The sequence below is a fragment of the Palaemon carinicauda genome, chromosome 31 (genome assembly GCF_036898095.1).
Source record: "Palaemon carinicauda isolate YSFRI2023 chromosome 31, ASM3689809v2, whole genome shotgun sequence".
NCBI classification, from domain to species: Eukaryota; Metazoa; Arthropoda; class Malacostraca; order Decapoda; family Palaemonidae; genus Palaemon; species Palaemon carinicauda.
The window spans coordinates 10968970-10986789 of record NC_090755.1 but is presented as its reverse complement, the minus strand read 5'-3'; the positions used below and the strand labels follow the sequence as shown (position 1 = coordinate 10986789).

At 48.0% G+C, this 17820-nt stretch overlaps 1 protein-coding gene across 4 annotated transcripts in view; it reads right to left on the bottom strand.

The window, feature by feature from the left end:
* LOC137624275 (tigger transposable element-derived protein 1-like) overlaps nt 1-17820 on the bottom strand; it is a 79092-nt gene that overhangs the window by 47059 nt on the left and 14213 nt on the right. For 2 of the 4 annotated variants that reach the window (XM_068354814.1, XM_068354813.1), the window contains exon 1: nt 428-649. The exons of 1 other annotated variant lie outside the window; for it this stretch is intronic. The gene's annotated coding sequence lies outside the window, so the exon portion shown is untranslated. Of the gene's footprint in view, nt 1-427; nt 650-17820 lie in introns of those variants that run through there. One more of the 4 variants, XM_068354817.1, reaches the window with a different exon arrangement.

Sequence of the window (17820 nt, the reverse complement as noted above, 5' to 3'; positions counted from 1 at the left end):
ATGCTCGACCGTGTGGACGGGGGTTTAGAGAGTATCAATAATTATTTTGTTTTAAACTGTAATATTACCCATTAGGCTATAAAATATTCATTGACTCTGATAATTGGCATAACGGAGGGAATATTCAATTTAATTAAATCTATGTCTCAAACCAGTAATTAGATTCTTCAAAATATCCCTCCTAACAACCTTTATTCTATCTTGGGCTATTTGTTTATTTTACACAATGTTAATGTGGTAACCTAGGCAATAGTATTCACAACTTTTATATCAACTATTATGTTAAGTCATTTATCAGGTTAATGGCCACACGTCACAGGTAAATAGGCATAATTGGCAACCCTCTTCAATAGACAAGTTTACAATCATTCAACAAACATAAAAGACAAAGTTGATTTGAGCTCCCATTTCTTATTTACTAACTTACCTACAGTAGGCTACAGATTCAGGACTAACAACAAAAAATGATAATTCAAAAGGCAAAAACCATTAGAGGGTGGTACCATTGTACCGAGGGAACAAAACAACGCATTGCTAATGGCTGTGGCAACGGCCAGACGACTAATGACGTCACATCATAACGTGACAATTTATATCTCATTTGCAAAGTTGCGACGCCGCGGTTAACCCCGTGGATACCGTGATCTCTGGCACTAGCAATGTTGCCAGGTATGGGAATTTATCCCTAGATTTGGAGATTTTGGGTGTCTGATGGGGATATTCTGTACAAATTTCTGTGAAGAAGAAACAAAGATGAGTAAAACTTTATATTGTTGCAATTACTTTACTTGCACTTATATGAAGTATAATGAATAATTTTTATATAAGTAAAGCCTACGTGATAAGAAGAAAGTATGTTTGTGGAAGTGTGGATTTTGGGGATTTTTAATCATGAGTTCTGGGGATTTTTAGGCTAACCTACAGACAACATTGTCGTTATTCAAACTTGAGGCTAGCTTCTGTAACGGCTCCTCAAATGTGTCTATGACGTATTTTAGTATTGGATATTACTTTATTTGTATATAGTTTGTTTATATCTATGTATGATAAACAATCTTTTTTATTTTCTCAACATGATCTTTACTGTGTATTTTCTTCACTTATTTCTTTTGTATATTCTGATAAAAGTATCAAATAGACTTTTAAAAATTTTCACAAATTGTTTCCTCCAAAATTCTTTATTAACGAAAAACATTATATACTTATTCTTGCATTCCCAAAAACCTTTAATTTGTGCATATTAGTAAGTTAACTTTAAAATTTTCTGTATTTGTATTTATCATCATGACATTGTCTGTTATGGAATTAATTTCCTTGTTGTTCTAATCAATTATGAATCTGATTTCCATGTTTAACTCTTGCATATGATTTGTTGGTAGTTTCCAACACTTCCTTGATTTTTTTTTTTACATAGAATTATAATTTTTTCAATATCTGTTTCACCACCCCAGATATTATTTACACATTCATCATTTTGGTCTTTATAGAGAATGCAATAGCTCTCATTTTAATGGAACCTGGTATTTTTTTTTTAATATATCATGTATTTCATAGACATTGTAACTTTTCTATTGATGGTTTTCGATAACTTATTATTTTTAAATTGCTTATAGAATGGAGGGAATTTCAATACAATTCCTGTTTTTCATATCAGCAATTTATTTTTATCTATAATTTCATGTGTTAGGTTAATTAGTTATTGGGGCTTTTTAAATACTTAAACATTCCATTAATTTCACTCATTCTATGTGATCTGGCATATATTTCATATTGTATATCAAAATGTCACCCTTCTCTCAATCTATTCAGACCAGACCACCTCATCCCTGTTTCTGCTAATTGCTGAATATCATGATTTGCATTCTCTGTCATTTCTGCTCTCGGTATGGTCAGCAATGAATAATGATTTGATCTTCATCATCATCATCATCTCCTCCTTCGCCTATTGACGCAAAGGGCTTCCTCGCTCGGTTAGATTTCACCAGTCATCACTATCTTAACCTTTTAAATCAATAGGCCTACTTCTCCCTTCATCACCTCCTACTTCACGCTTTATAGTCCTCAACCATGTAAGCCTGGGTCTTCCAACTCTTCTGGTGTTTTGTGTAGCCAAGTTGAAAGTTTGCTGAACTAATCTCTCTTGGGGAATGCGAAGAACATGCTCAAACCATCTCCATCTGCCCCTTACCATGATCTCATCCAAATGTGGCACTCGAGTAATCTCTCATATAGTTTCATTTCAAATCCTGCCCGGCCATTTAACTCCCAATAATCTTCTGAGGCCTTTGTTCTTAAATCTACAAAATCTGTTGGATATTGTTTCATTGTCATACCACGATATGATTTTCTTTTGACCAAATAATTTTCAAAACTTCTTCCTTTCATATTTTTCTCAAATACCCCATCAGTTTGAAAAGTGATTCTGAGCTTTGGTATATTTGTCTCACTGTACCTGTACCTTGCATGTCTTGCTTTAAACCCTTCTACCGTTCTACTTCATCACGAGGAACATTATGCCATCCACAAATATCAGTTATTTATTTCTAAATTCTTTATTGATGTTACATATTTCCTAATATCAGTTATTTTAATGTCTAAATTTTTCTATTGATATTACATATTTCCTGCTGATGAAATTCAATTTGTCATTCGACTGCATAATTTGGGTCCATATATATATATATATATATATATATATATATATATATATATATATATATATATATATATAAATATATATATATGTATATATATATATATATATATATATACATATAGTCTTGTGTTCCCTTTAATTAAAGCACTTTTAATTATTCATGCAGGACACTTAACAATGATTTTTCTCTCACATCAGTTCTTTATTTTATCAATTATTCTCCCATTTCTTTTATTCCACCAATAAGTCCAACTTATCAGGACATTCATATACATGGCAGAACCATAAATATGCCTTACCCCACTGAGGTTTTGTATCATAGTACTGTAAATTATTGCATTCTGGGTTAGTAAGTGATCATAACATTGCCAAAGCTTTCCTACCCAGAATTTTATTTGTCTTTTAGTCTTTTAAGTATAGCTCTAATAGCTTCTAATTTTTAGCTTGTTGTTTTTTTCTTCGTACCCCTGACTTTACTAATCCACTTTCAGTTATCAAATTATCAAGTGTTGATTTATTCTTTATTTGGGCTCGAGCCATGTCGTCCTGATGGGAGTTCCTCCTGGCAACTTCTACAATAAATACTCAGACATCGACCGTATCTCGCCCCTCGCAACTGAAGGGCACTGCGCCACAATCACACGAGTAATGCAAACGGCCACACAGATGTTTACAGGACATAAGTTACAGCTGCCTCCATTCACACCAGAAGCAGTGATGTTATGGTTTAAGCTTGCCGAGTCCCACTTCCGGTTGACAAACATCACCGATGAAATAAGAAAATTGGACATGGTGGTGGTAGTGCTGATACTGGACGCATTTAAAAGAATTTCCTCCAGGCTGAAACAAGAGGCTGGGACCCATGAGGTACAGAGACCTAAAGAAGAAACTGACAGAGGCCTTGGACCTCCCGGCACCCGAGGGCCCAACGTGCCCTCGACCTGATGACAACGCCCCTCTCCGACAGCCGTCCTCCAGCAGCCTGAGATGAACTGATGGATCTCCTCCAGCTGAACAAGCTCGACAATGATGGGCGGCCCAATGAAATAAGCCTATCAAGGGAGATCTTCCTTCGTCGCCTTCCCCAAAGCATCCACGCCCAGTTGGGGGGTGCCGAGGACCTAGATGTACTATCGTTGGTTGCGAAGGCCGACAAACTCCACCGCCACCACCTTCATCAACGCTATCACGAAGGAGACAGAAGAGTACCTGGCTGAGCCAGACAAAGTAGGGGTCAATGCGATCCACAACAGGAGACTCCGGTGCTCCCGCCCACAGTCCCCGCCGCACCGACAGCAGCAGCAACACCAGCAGTACCCCTAACAGGAACAACAGCAACAACTAGGTGGGCGACCACACCTATCAGTAACCGCGGAGCTGGCAAGGCCCGATCACCCAAGCTTTTACATCCTCGACATCAACTCAGGATAAAGGTTCCTGGTGGATACCGGCACAATGGTGTCAACATTCCTGCCTTCAAAGGACGACCACAGCCTCACATCAGATGACTGGTTGCCGCGAACGGTAGCCCCATCACCTGTTACAGGACGAGGACACTAAAGATATCCACCATATGCTGTGATTACAGCTGGCCTTTCCTGATCGCAGATGTCAAGGTGCCCCTCCTGGGCGCTGACTTCCTCACTCACCACGGACTGCTGGTAGACGTGCGTCGCAAACAACTAGTCGACCAGGGAACCTACAGGTCCCACCATCTCTCCAGCAGGCCTAGCCTTCCCAGGGTGTGCTCAGTCACGCCCCACAAAATGGGCCGTGTTTCACCCCTTTATTTCTTTTTCATACAATCATTAAAATGTTCCCTTCTAATAATTGTCTTGGGGGGGAGTAGTTGTAAGGACAACGCCCTACAACGCTTGTAGCGCTCTTTTAAGCATTGTTCATATTCTCTGTAAATACCCTAAAAATAAAAAGTTTTAAGTAATTTGTATTTTTCCTAACAGAACTTACCTCAAACTACTTTCTTAGGAGTATCTGGGATCTCCTCCCAACCGACCAAAATTTTACGTAGTTTACCCTACTCCCGTTTTCTATGCGGGGTAACCTCTGGTGGAGTGATACGCGCCATGAGGCCACCCAGGGTCAGAGAGCATGCTTGCTAAGGTCTCGATCTCCAGTAAGTTTTTGACAGATAGGTTTCTACTAAGTCCTGTAAGGCACTCGGGGCAGGATGGGCGGGCCATAACCCGAAAGTAGTTCGAGGTAAGTACTGTTACGAAAAATACAAATTACTTACAATTTTTTGATTTGTTCCAACACGGAGTACTTACCTCGAACTACTTTCTTAGGAGACTCATACCTTAGGAGGTGGGAGTGACCCTCAGGACCCAGAGACCGTGATGAGGAGAGAAAAAAGGGAACCTAGATAGGAGGCTAGGTTCTGCTGACACCCAAAGGAAAACACGAGAAATACGGAAAACTACCCAAAAAACTATCTTAGTGTCCAAGTAACTCACCTCTGTAAAAAATCCATGGAGACGTATTCTTTCACTGACGGAGTATCCCATGGCCGTCAAAGGATTTTAGGGTCATTTCAGGGAGGGTAAAAGGGAAAACAGGGGGGGGTAAGGAAGGAACCTGTGTCTCTTGGACTTACTGCCCGTGGTTTTCCCCGGGGCTACACCTTTAAATCTTTTGGAGTGCGGAAATGACGGGACCGAGAGAGAAAACGTCCAGGGACCTCCTCGAACAATCCTTTAAGTAGTGAGCTGTGAAGGTTAACCGACTATACCATGTACCTGCCCTCAGGATTTGGCCCACTGCCATGTTCTTCTCAAAGGCCAACGAAGTACTTAGCCCTCTAATGTCATGGGGTCTAGGCTTACCCGGAAGAGGAACCCCTGCACTACTGTAGGCTCTCATGATCACCTGCCGTAGCCAGATGGAGATCGTATTCTTGGAGACTGGCTTCTTTACTAGTCCCGAGGAGACGAACAGACTCTTGATTTCGGGTCGAAGTCTGGCTGTCCTCTCTAAGTACTTCCACACCACCCTGACAGGCCACAGAAGCAAGTCCCTCGGGTTGTCCGAACGAGGGATTGCCAGCACTGAGAATCCTTCAAACTTGGGGTCCCAAACTGCTGGATTCTGAGTCTTGGCCACGAAGGATGGTACGAACCTGAAGGTAGCTTCACGCCAGCCCTTCGAGTGTGATACCTCGTACGACAGTCCATGAATCTCCCCTACCCGTTTTGCTGATGCCAGCGCTAACAGAAAAACTGTCTTGAGGGTGAGCTCTCTGTCCAAGATGTCCTTTAGGGGTTCGAAGGGAGGTTCTGACAGCATCTTCAGGACTCTAGCCATGTCCCACTGGGGCACCCTAACGGCCTGAGGGGGGCACGATTGCTCGAAACTCTTGATGAGCATCGAGATATGCCTGGAGGTACCCAGGTCGATGCCGCCCTTCAGGAGGAAGACTTGGCCCAGGGCAGCCCGGACTCCTTTGATGGCTGGGATGGACATGTTTACCTCATCCCTGAGATAGACCAGGAAGTCCACTATCTCCGGGATGGAGACCTGCAACGGATTGATGTTCTTCGAGATGCACCACTTAGTGAAGGTAGCCCATTTAACCTGGTATATTGCGGCTGACGAACGTCTCAGGTACCCTGACATCCTTGTTGCCGTCTCCGCCGAATATCTTTCTCTCCTCAGGAGGCACTCGATAACCTCCACGCGTGAAGGCGGAGGGACCGAGGGTTTTCGTGGAGCCTTTGAAAGTGCGGTTGCCGGAGAAGGTCTGGTCTGTCCGGAAGGGGCCAAGGTGGAAGGCGCGCCAGTTCCTTTAGATCCGCAAACTACTCTCTCTCCGGCCACCAGGGCGCTACCAAAGTCATCCACAGGTTGTCAGCTCGCCTCACCCTGTTGAGGACTTGCCTGAGCATCCCGAAGGGAGGGAAGGCGTAAACGTCGAGGTTGTCCCAAGGGTGTTGGAAGGCATCCTCGAACGCCACCTCTGGATCTGGTACAGGAGAACAGAACATGGGGAGCTGTGTGTTCAGTCTCGTGGCAAAGAGGTCTATCACTGGCGAGCCCCACTTCTGAATGAGAGTCTTGGCCACTTCCGGGTGCAAGGACCACTCGGACCCTACCACTTGACCCATTCTGCTGAGGCCGTCGTCCAGGACGTTTCTCTTCCCTGGGATGAATCTGGCTGAGATCTTGATCTGCTCTACTTCGGCCCATTCCAGTAACTCCATCGTGAGGTCGCACAGCTCCTTCGATTTCAGTCCTCCTTGCTTCTTTATGTAGGCCACCACCGTGGCGTTGTCGCACATCAGTGCCACGGTGTTTCCCTGGAGCCGATGGACGAACTTAGGCACGTTCTTCACACTGCCATCATTTCTAACACGTTTATGTGCAGGTTCTTCTCCTCGGCTAACCATCTTCCTCTTGCTGTTCTGACGAGGAGATGAGCACCCCAACCCTCCTTGGATGCATCCATGAACAGGAGCATCTCCGGAGGGTCGGCTGTGAAGGGCATTCCTTTGAGGGTGTTCGATCTGTCGTGCCACCACTCTAGGACTTCCTTCGTTTCCGGGGGACATCGGGACCACCTTGTACGGGGAGTCTCTCTGGTTCCAGGCCTCCTTCAGGTTCCATTGTACTCCCCTGAGTTTGAGTCTCCCCTGGGGGACTAGCTTCTCTAACGACACGAGGTGGCCTATCAGTCTTTGCCAGTCCTTGGCTCTCCTAGGCTGGTCCGACAGGAAGGGCCGGAGGATCTGGTCCAAGTTGTCCAGTCTCTCCGCGGAAGGGAAGGCTCTCGCCAACCGGGAGTCCAGGACCATTCCAAGGTAGTTCATCCTGGTGGAGGGTATCAGTTGGGACTTCTCCAGGTTGATGATGATACCCAGGACGTTGCAGAACCGCAGGAGCTTTGCACCTTGCTCCCTCAGTACTTCCCCTGAGGCTGAAAGCAACAACCAGTCGTCCAGGTACCGAATCAGGCGGATGCCCTGTTCGTGTGCCCAGGCTGAGACTGTTGCGAAGACCCTCGTGAAGACCTGAGGGGCTGTGGACAGACCGAAGCAGAGGGTCTTGAACTGCAACGTTTGGGTACCCCATTTTACCCTTAAGTACTTCCTGCTGAAGGGGTGAACAGGGATTTGGAAGTATGCGTCCTTAAGGTCTATGGACATCATGAAGTCTCCCTCCCTCAAGGCCGCTAGGACCGACTTCGGAGTGTCCATCTTGAAGTCGGTCTTGCACACGAACCTGTTGAGGGCTGAGAGGTCTATGACTGGTCTCCAGCCCCCTGTCGCTTTCTCCACCAGGAAGAGTCTGCTGTAGAACCCTGGACCCGGGTTCTTGACTGGTTCTATTGCCCCTTTCGCCAGCATCGCAGAGACCTCTTCTTGTAGGGCCGTCCTTCTCAAGGGGTCTTTGGGTGCCAACCACTCCGCCTGCAGATCTGGTATCAGAGGTGGGGGGTCCGCCAGGAAGGGCAACCTGTACCCTTCTTTCAGAACTGCTACGGTCCACGGATCTGCTCCGTGGTCTCGCCATGCTTGCCAAGAACGTTTGAGGCATCTCCCCACATGAGGCTTCGGCAGGAGTAGGGGGCCTCTGTCCCTACCTCCTTCGAGAGGCGCGGCCTGAATGACCTCTTCTGGCGGCCGAATAAGAAGGCCTGAAGGCTGACTGCGAAGCAGGCATTCCTCTAAGGGGGGGCTGCAAAGACTGAGGCCAGGCCGTAGTAGGGGCGTCTCTCCTGGGCTGGCTAGGTGAGGCGCGAGGAGGGAGAGAGATGCCGGAGGGTGTCCTTCTATGGGCAGGTCTTTTCGCTGGAGGGGGTCTGGGTTCTCCCGCATCTTTTAGCTTCCTGACCCTCTCTACCGTCTCCTCCACTGCCTTCAGGGGGAACAGTGAGTCGTCCCACAGGGGTAGGCTCCTCAGGGACCTCGCTTCTCTGTCCGGGAGCCTCCTGACGAGCTTGTTGAGCACAGTGTCCCTCTTCCGCAGTATCCAATTGGTGGCCTGAGCGATGGACTGGTAAGAGAGGAACTTTAGGGCCTTACCTCCCGAGCTAATCAGCTCCTTCAGCAAGGCCTGGTTCTCCGGGACTGCGAAATCGTGCGAGGACTGAAACCCCACCAGCGTGGAGGCCCACCAATCTAGGTCCTTAGCTAGCTCCTCCATCATGGAAGTTTCCGAGAGGGAGAAACAAACCGGGGCAGTGGTAGCCCTCTCTTCTGCTGCTCCTTGTCCCAGGATGGCGACTGCTGGCTCCACCGTACAGGGACCCGCACGGTGTCCTTCGGGAAGGTAGAAACGGCTCTGGGTCTTTAAGCCCTGGAGAAGTTTGGAGGCGCTCTGGCTCTTGGGAGCTTCTGCGTGGTTGGCCACGATCCTGTCAACGTGAGCCATACCCAGACTAACATCCCTAGCCAAAGGAAGGGCTAGTGAGGGCCTCTGTTGCACAGGTGCATCCACCAGCCTGCCGAGGCTCGAGAGCCAGACTTCGTCAGTGGAGGGCTCAGGTTCGTCCAGCCTGTGATGACGCCTAATGAGGCCTATCACTCTCCTGTAGGCCGAAACTTCCGCTGCCTAACCTTCTACGCTGTCATCTATATTCTCCGTCGAACGCTCCGCTGCTTGTGACGGAGGACCTCCGACGGGGGGAGCCGCACGGGGAGGAGGCTTCTTCCTGGAGTGGTCCAGTCTCGGCGGTTCAGGGTGTAGGACGGGCATCGCTGCTGGGACGGAGGCCTCCGTCCTGGACTTATTTCTGCTTACGGAGGTCCAGGGGTCTGGGGGCTTGCTCGTAGAAGGAAGGTGTCTCTCGTTCCGGTCGACTCGTTGTTGATATGGAGGCCGGGACGAGGCTGCCAGACCGAAGGGGCGACTCTCTCTACTGGGCGGATGGAGTCGGAACCTTCGCGGACCTATGTCTGTCCCTTGGGGCCTGAAGAGACGACTCCCTCCGTCGATCATACCTGCTGCTGGGGATGTCCCTCACTGGCGAGCGAGCCCTTGGGAGCCAGTCCGAGGTGCCCGGGACTGCTGACGCTTCCAGGAGTTGGCTACGTGGGATGACGACCCGCACCCATTCTTCCCCCGGGGAGTCGCTTCTCCTATACTTCCTCCTGGGGGATCTAGAGTGCCTCCCCACGTGGCGGGATCTGGAACAGGATTGTGAGCGTGACCGTCTCCTGCGGGGCCTATCTCGCCGTCTTCTATGGTCCCTCGGGGCTCCGTCTTCCGAGGAGTAGGAGTAGGCCTCGACCGAGGAGCCCGAAGACTTGTAGGACCTCACTGAAGGGCCTGAGTCGCGCCGCGTTACTGATGGGTCCACGCGTCACTCGGTCGGCGACGAAGGCTCCAGAAAGACCGATGGGAACGTAGCTGAAGGCGCTGGAGGGGAGCAGGGGAGCTCCTCGCTGGGGAACCAGGTCTCGAACTCCTCTTCCATCCTCAAGGGTGATCTGAAGGGCGTCTTCGGAGGCGCCCACGCGAGGGAGTCTGACGGCGGTGAGTCTTCCTTCTCGGCGGCACCCTCGGCTGCGGACGTACCTGAAACACATGCCCAAGAGGCGGGAGAAGAGGCTGCAGCAGTTTTTCCACACATAGGATCGTCCGACGAGACGGGCCCTGCTTGCACCAAGGCTCCGTCCCCCGAACACACTCCCGTCCCTCCCTCAGGCCCCCCAATTGCCTGGATCGACGACACAACCCCACTATCAGGTAAATCAGACTCCTGGGGAAGGGCCACAGGCCTCTTCCCCGCAACTGACTTACCTCGTCCCCTACTCTGGGTAGGGGAAGGCGGCAGAGAGACACTGTCCGAAGATGCGCTGGGCGAAGCAAGAGGCGAAGAGACGCTTGGTTTCCTAGGCGATCTCCTAGAAGACTTCTTTTTCTTGGTGCCGTAGCGCACCCACTGCACCTCGTTCCAGGACTTGCACTCCGGACACGTGGCTGTAGGGGAACACACACTGCCCCTACACGAAGAACACAAGGAGTGCGGGTCAATTTCAGGCTTTGAGAGGAAGGCACCACACGATTTTCCGGCCATAGGCCCAGGGCAACGATGGGGATGCTCCATAACGCACTAGTAAGGCACTGTGAGACACAGGAACACAGAGGGAAAAGGATAAGGGGGAGCACAAAGGGACCACGTGGGAACCGCGTGGGACACAAAGGGCGTCGGGGACACACGGGGTCGCACTAGGTAAGGAGAGCGCGTCGGGATGTTATCGCGACGCGACCAGAAACTTGCTGGAGATCGAGACCTGAGCAAGCATGCTCTCTGACCCCGGGTGGCCTCATGGCGCGTATCACACCACCAGAGGTTACCCCGCATAGAAAACGGGAGTAGGGTAAACTATACAAAATTCTGGTCGGTTGGGAGGAGATCCCAGATACTCCTAAGAAAGTAGTTCGAGGTAAGTACTCTGTGTTGGAACAAATATTGTTTATGCATTTAAGTTCAGAATCATCTGCCCTTTATTTCTGTATGACTCAAACGTAGGCTTTTATATTAATCATAATGTCAAATGTAAGAAAACACAAATGCCCCAGATTTCTCATCTGTTCGCAGTCAGTCAGTTACCTGCCTAGCAGATTGCTACAATTCCGTCTGCACAAGTCAATGAACTCTGGCCGTCTCAAAACATAAAGCATCACTAGCATACTATGGTTTGTCTCTCGTACCTCACTGCGTTTTTTTTTTTTTTATCATTTTATTTTTTTTTTCCTTTCCAGTATTAACCATTTTTTCTTGATGCTTCCAATCATGAATGCACGCTATGCATTTTACCAAACTTTTTAACCATGTAATTTCCTTATCTTTATCATTTATAACTTTAATTTTTTATCATGTACACTAATTCATGTTTATATATCTATCAGTTTGTTCAATAACACTATAAGCGTACGCCATTTCTTTATTTAATATTACCCAACTCATCTCCGGTTGGTATTCAAAGATGGGTAATTATCTTAGCGTACTCCTCAATCCCTCCCTGCTTAGAGTAGAGGCAATCACCTATATCTTGTTCATAATTTTCCTGATTACATTAGGACGCCAACACTTTCAGTGCTAATATACATGATGTCGAGATACTGTATCTTCAATATCAGTTGCTATGCGTCCCACGTTGCAATCCAACGTTCCAGTTATCACAGGTTTGTGTTCTCATTTCATCTCAAATAATTTTTCTTAACCAAATCATATGTTTTTAGCAATTTCCTCTACATTGTATTTTACTTTTCCTATTTTTCCATTGTAAATTTATTTCCACTTATTGTTAAATCTTCTTTAACTTCTATCAGCAATTCTCCTCATTTACCATTTCTATTATCATTGCACAGTATCCATCAATTTGTGCTTTTTCCTCTTCCTTTGCTTAGGTCTCTGTTATATAAACATGTTATTTTTATTAATAAAATAAATTTTTGAATATACTTACCCGGTGATTATATAAGCTGCAGCTCTGCTGCCCGACAGAAAAACTCTACGTTCAAAATACGCCAGCGATCGCTATGCAGGTAGGGGGTGTACAACAACAGCGCCATCTGTCGAGCAGGTACTCAAGTACTCCATGTAAACACAGAACCAATTTTCTCCTCGGTCCACTGGGTCTCTATTGGGGAGGAAGGGAGGGTCCTTTAATATATAATCACCGGGTAAGTATATTCAAAAATTTATTTTATTAATAAAAATAACATTTTTCAATATTAAACTTAGCCGGTGATTATATAAGCTGATTCACACCCAGGGGGGTGGGTAGAGACCAGCATTACGTGTTTACATTATTATGAGCTAAGTATTTTGTATTACATTTTAGCAGTTATTCAAAATAACAAACATAAAATAAATAAGTACCTGGTAAGGAAGTCGACTTGAACAATTACTCTGCCTTTTTAAGTACGTCTTCCTTACTGAGCCTCGCGATCCTCTTAGGATGCTAAGCGACTCCTAGGAGCTGAAGTATCAAGGGTTGCCACCCATACTAAAGGACCTCATCAAAACCTCTAATCTAGGCGCTTCTCAAGAAAAGAATTTGACCACCCGCCAAATCAACCAGGATGCGAAAGGCTTCTTAGCCTTCCGGACAACCCAAAAACAACAATAAAAAACATTTCAAGAGAAAGATTAAAAAAGGTTATGGAATTAGGGGAATGTAGTGGTTGAGCCCTCACCCACTACTACACTCTCTGCTACGAATGGTCCCAGGGTGTAGCAGTTCTCGTAAAGAGACTGGACATCTTTAAGATAAAAAGACGCGAACACTGACTTGCTTCTCCAATAGGTTGCGTCCATTATACTCTGCAGAGATCTATTTTGTATAAAGGCCACTGAAGTTGCGACAGCTCTAACTTCATGTGTCCTTACCTTCAGCAAAGCATGGTCTTCCTCATTCAGATGGGAATGAGCTTCTCGTATCAACAGTCTGATATAATAGGAAACTGCATTCTTTGACATAGGTAAAGAAGGTTTCTTAATAGCACACCATAAAGCTTCTGACTGTCCTCGTAAAGGTTTAGTTCGTCTTAAATAGAACTTAAGAGCTCTAACAGGGCATAAGACTCTTTCTAGTTCATTTCCAACCAAATTAGAAAGGCTTGGAATATCGAACGATTTCGGCCAAGGACGAGAAGGTAGTTCGTTTTTGGCTAGAAAACCAAGCTGTAAAGAACATGTAGCCGTTTCAGATGAAAATCCGATGTTCCTGCTGAAGGCGTGTATCTCACTGACTCTTTTAGCTGTTGCTAAGCAGACGAGGAAAAGAGTCTTTAAAGTGAGATCTTTAAAGGAGGCTGATTGTAGTGGCTCGAACCTTTCTGACATAAGGAATCTTAGTACCACGTCTAAATTCCAACCTGGTGTAGCCAAACGACGCTCCTTCGAGGTCTCAAAAGACTTAAGGAGGTCCTGTAGATCTTTGTTGTTGGAAAGATCTAAGCCTCTGTGACGGAAGACTGTTGCCAACATGCTTCTGTAACCTTTGATTGTGGGAGCTGAAAGAGATCTTTCCTTCCTCAGGTATAAAAGGAAGTCAGCTATTTGGGTTACAGAGGTACTGGTTGAGGATACTGATACTGACTTGCACCAGCTTCGGAAGACTTCCCACTTCGACTGGTAGACTCTAAGAGTGGATGTCCTCCTTGCTCTAGCAATCGCCCTGGCTGCCTCCTTCGAAAAGCCTCTAGCTCTCGAGAGTCTTTCGATAGTCTGAAGGCAGTCAGACGAAGAGCGTGGAGGCTTGGGTGTACCTTCTTTACGTGTGGCTGACGTAGAAGGTCCACTCTTAGAGGAAGAGTTCTGGGAACGTCCACCAGCCATTGAAATACCTCGGTGAACCATTCTCTCGCGGGCCAGAGGGAAGCAACTAACGTCAACCTTGTCCCTTCGTGAGAGGCGAACTTCTGCAGTACCTTGTTGACAATCTTGAACGGGGGGAATGCATAAAGGTCTAGATGGGACCAATCCAGTAGAAAGGCATCTATATGAACTGCTGCTGGGTCCGGGATTGGCGAGCAATAATTTGGGAGCCTCTTGGTCATCGAGGTTGCAAAGAGATCTATGGTAGGTTGGCCCCATGTGGCCCATAGTCTCTTGCACAAATCCTTGTGTAGGGTCCATTCTGTTGGGATGATTTGACCCTTCCGACTGAGGCAGTCCGCCATGACATTCATGTTGCCTTGAATGAACCTCGTTACTAGAGAAAGGTTTAGATCTCTTGACCAAGTGAGGAGGTCCCTTGCGATCTCGTACAACGTCATAGAATGGGTCCCTCCTTGTTTGGAGATGTACGCCAAGGCCGTGGTGTTGTCTGAGTTCACCTCCACCACCTTGCCTAGAAGGAGGGACTTGAAGCTTTTCAAGGCCAGATGAACTGCCAGTAGCTCCTTGCAGTTGATATGTAACGTTCTTTGATTCGAGTTCCAAGATCCCGAGCATTCCCGACCGTCTAATGTCGCACCCCAGCCCGTGTCCGATGCGTCCGAGAAGAGAACGTGGTTGGGGGTCTGAACAGCCAGGGGCAGACCCTCTCTGAGGTGGATGTTGTCCTTCCACCAAGTCAGTGATGACTTCATCTTCTCGGAAATGGGGATCGAGACCGCTTCTAGCGTCTTGTCCTTTTTCCAGTGCACAGCTAAGTGAAATTGAAGGGGACGGAGGTGCAGTCTCCCTAACGCGATGAACTGTTCCAGGGATGAAAGCGTCCCTATCAGACTCATCCACTGTCTGACTGAACATCGGTCCTTCTTTAGCATGTTCTGGATGCATCCTTGGGCTTGACTTGTTCTGGGGGCCGACGGAAAAGCCCGAAAAGCTTGACTGTGAATCTCCATCCCTAAGTACACTATAGTTTGGGATGGGACCAGTTGGGACTTTTCCATATTGACCAGGAGACCCAATTCCTTGGTCAGATCTAGAGTCCACTTTAGATTCTCCAGACAGCGACGACTTGAAGCAGCTCTTAGAAGCCAGTCGTCCAAATAGAGGGAGGCTCTGATGTCCGCTAAATGCAGGAATTTGGCAATATTCCTCATCAGTTTCGTAAAGACAAGAGGAGCCGTGCTTAGGCCAAAGCACAGGGCTTGAAATTGGTAGACAACCTTCCCGTAAACGAACCTTAGATAAGGTTGGGAATCTGGGTGGATGGGGACGTGAAAGTAAGCGTCCCTTAGGTCTAAAGAGACCATCCAGTCTTCCTTCCTGACCGCTGCTAGAACAGACTTTGTCGTCTCCATGGCGAACGTCTGCTTTGTGACAAAGACATTCAGAGCACTGACGTCTAGCACCGGCCTCCACCCTCCTGTCTTCTTTACCACTAAGAAGAGACGGTTGTAGAAGCCCGGGGATTGATGGTCCCGGACTTTGACTACCGCTCCCTTTTCTAGTAAGAGGGACACCTCTTGCTTCAAAGCTAGTCTCTTGTCCTCCTCTCTGTACCTGGGAGAGAGGTCGATGGGCGACGTTGCTAGAGGGGGTTTGCGTATAAACGGGATCTTGTACCCTTCTCTGAGCAACTTCACAGATTGTGCATCTGCGCCCCTTTTCTCCCAAGACTGCCAGAAGTTCTTGAGTCTGGCTCCCACTGCTGTCTGAAGAATGTGGCAGTCAGACTCTGCCCTTAAAGGACTTGGTACCTTTCTTCTTAATCCCGCGTCTCCCTTCAGCACGAGCACCTCCTCTGCTGGAGGCTCTGCCACGAAAGGGCGGAATGAACCTGGACGCTGGAGTGTCCATCCTGGGTCTAGACACGGTAGGCAAAGGGGTGGCTTTGCGAGCAGATGACGCAACCAGGTCATGCGTGTCTTTTTGAATCAAGGAGGCAGCAATCTCCTTTATCAACTCTTCTGGGAAAAGGCACTTTGAGAGAGGAGCAAACATAAGTTCCGATCTCTGACACTGTGTTACTCCGGCTGACAAGAAGGAGCAAAGGTTTTCCCGTTTCTTGAGGACCCCGGAAACGAACGAAGCCGCAAGCTCACTGGAACCGTCCCGTATGGCCTTGTCCATGCAGGACATAATGAGCATGGAAGTATCCTTGTCAGAAGGGGAGATCTTCCTGCTCAACGCTCCCAAACACCAGTCCAAAAAGTTAAAAACCTCGAAGGCTCTGAACACTCCTTTCATCAGATGGTCTAAGTCTGAAGGAGTCCAACAAATCTTGGAGCGTCTCATGGCTAGCCTGCGGGGAGAGTCTACTAGGCTTGAGAAGTCGCCCTGGGCAGTGGCAGGAACTCCCAAGCCGAGAACTTCTCCCGTGGCATACCAGACGCTCGATCTGGAAGAGAGTTTCGCAGGGGGAAACGTGAATGCTGTCTTCCCAAGGTGCTTTTTGGACTGCAACCATTCTCCCAACACTCTTAAAGCTCTCTTAGACGAGCGGGCGAGGACGAGCTTCGTAAAGGCAGGCGCGGATGACTGCGTGCCTAAAGCGAACTCAGATGGAGGTGAGCGTGGGGCCGCAGAAACAAACTGATCAGGATACATCTCCCTGAACAGTGCAAGAACTTTTCTAAAGTCCAAGGAGGGAGGCGTGGTCTTGGGTTCGTCAAAGTCCGTATGTGGGTCGTCAATGTGTGCAGCGTCGTCATCATCAGAGAGTCCATCATCTGAATACTGAGGAGGAAGCGGCAAAGGAGTAGGAGTTGGCTGGTCAACTGAGTCCGGCAGCACGGGTGCATGCGTGACTGCACCGGACGCAACGTCATGGAACTGTTGCCCAGTCTGTGAGCTGGCAACTACCATAGCAGCGCGGGAGCGCAAAGCGTCTACTCCTGACTGTCTAGTCTGCTGTGGGCGAGTAGTGGTAACCACACTGGGTTGCGGAAGTTGACGCACAGCGTCAAAACAAAACAACTTAGGTTGTTGTTGTAACTCGCGAACGTCAACGGAGGGTTCCGTGCGTCGCTGAACGTCAACATGCGGCTGGCAGCGCATGGGTGGCGGGACTCTCACAGCTGGAGTGCGGGAGAAGGTAGCCTCAGCGTCCACTGGACGCACAACCGTAGGTGGTTGTAGGCTAGCGGTTGGTGCAGCGTCAACCTTCTCCGCACGAAAGTCCTGCATTAAAGACGTCAACTGAGTCTGCATGGTCTGCAGCAAAGACCACTTAGGGTCTACAGTAGCAGGTGCGGCAACAGACGGTGTTACTGCCTGATGTGGTACCGCTTTGCCTCTCTTAGGAGGTGTGCAGTCATCGGAAGACTGCAGCGAGTCCGAACTGACCCAGTGGCTACAACTGGGCCATTGGACTCGCGCGGAAGGGACCGACTTGCGTTTAAGAGGCTGTGAGACCTTGGTCCATTGTTTCTTCCGAGAAACATCTTCCGCAGACGAGGAATAAATGGGCTCTCTCGTCTTCTTGTGGGTGGGACGATCTTGGATAGATACGTCCGAAACCACGGAGGGAACGTCTGTTCGCTGATTAAAGCCTCTCGAACCCTTTGGTCGTACGACATTGCTTCTCCCCTGGGCTTGGGAGCTTGCAAGAGGTCCCGGACTAGGAGGACGACAGGCACGAACAGACGAACCCTCAAGCGCAACACTATCCACAACACTTTCCACAACACTGGCACTCACTTTGTCACTACCCACTGCACTCTTACCCTTCAACTCCTTGACGTCAGCCATGAGTTGGTTACGGTCACTCGCCAATGACTCGACTCTCTCACCCAGAGCC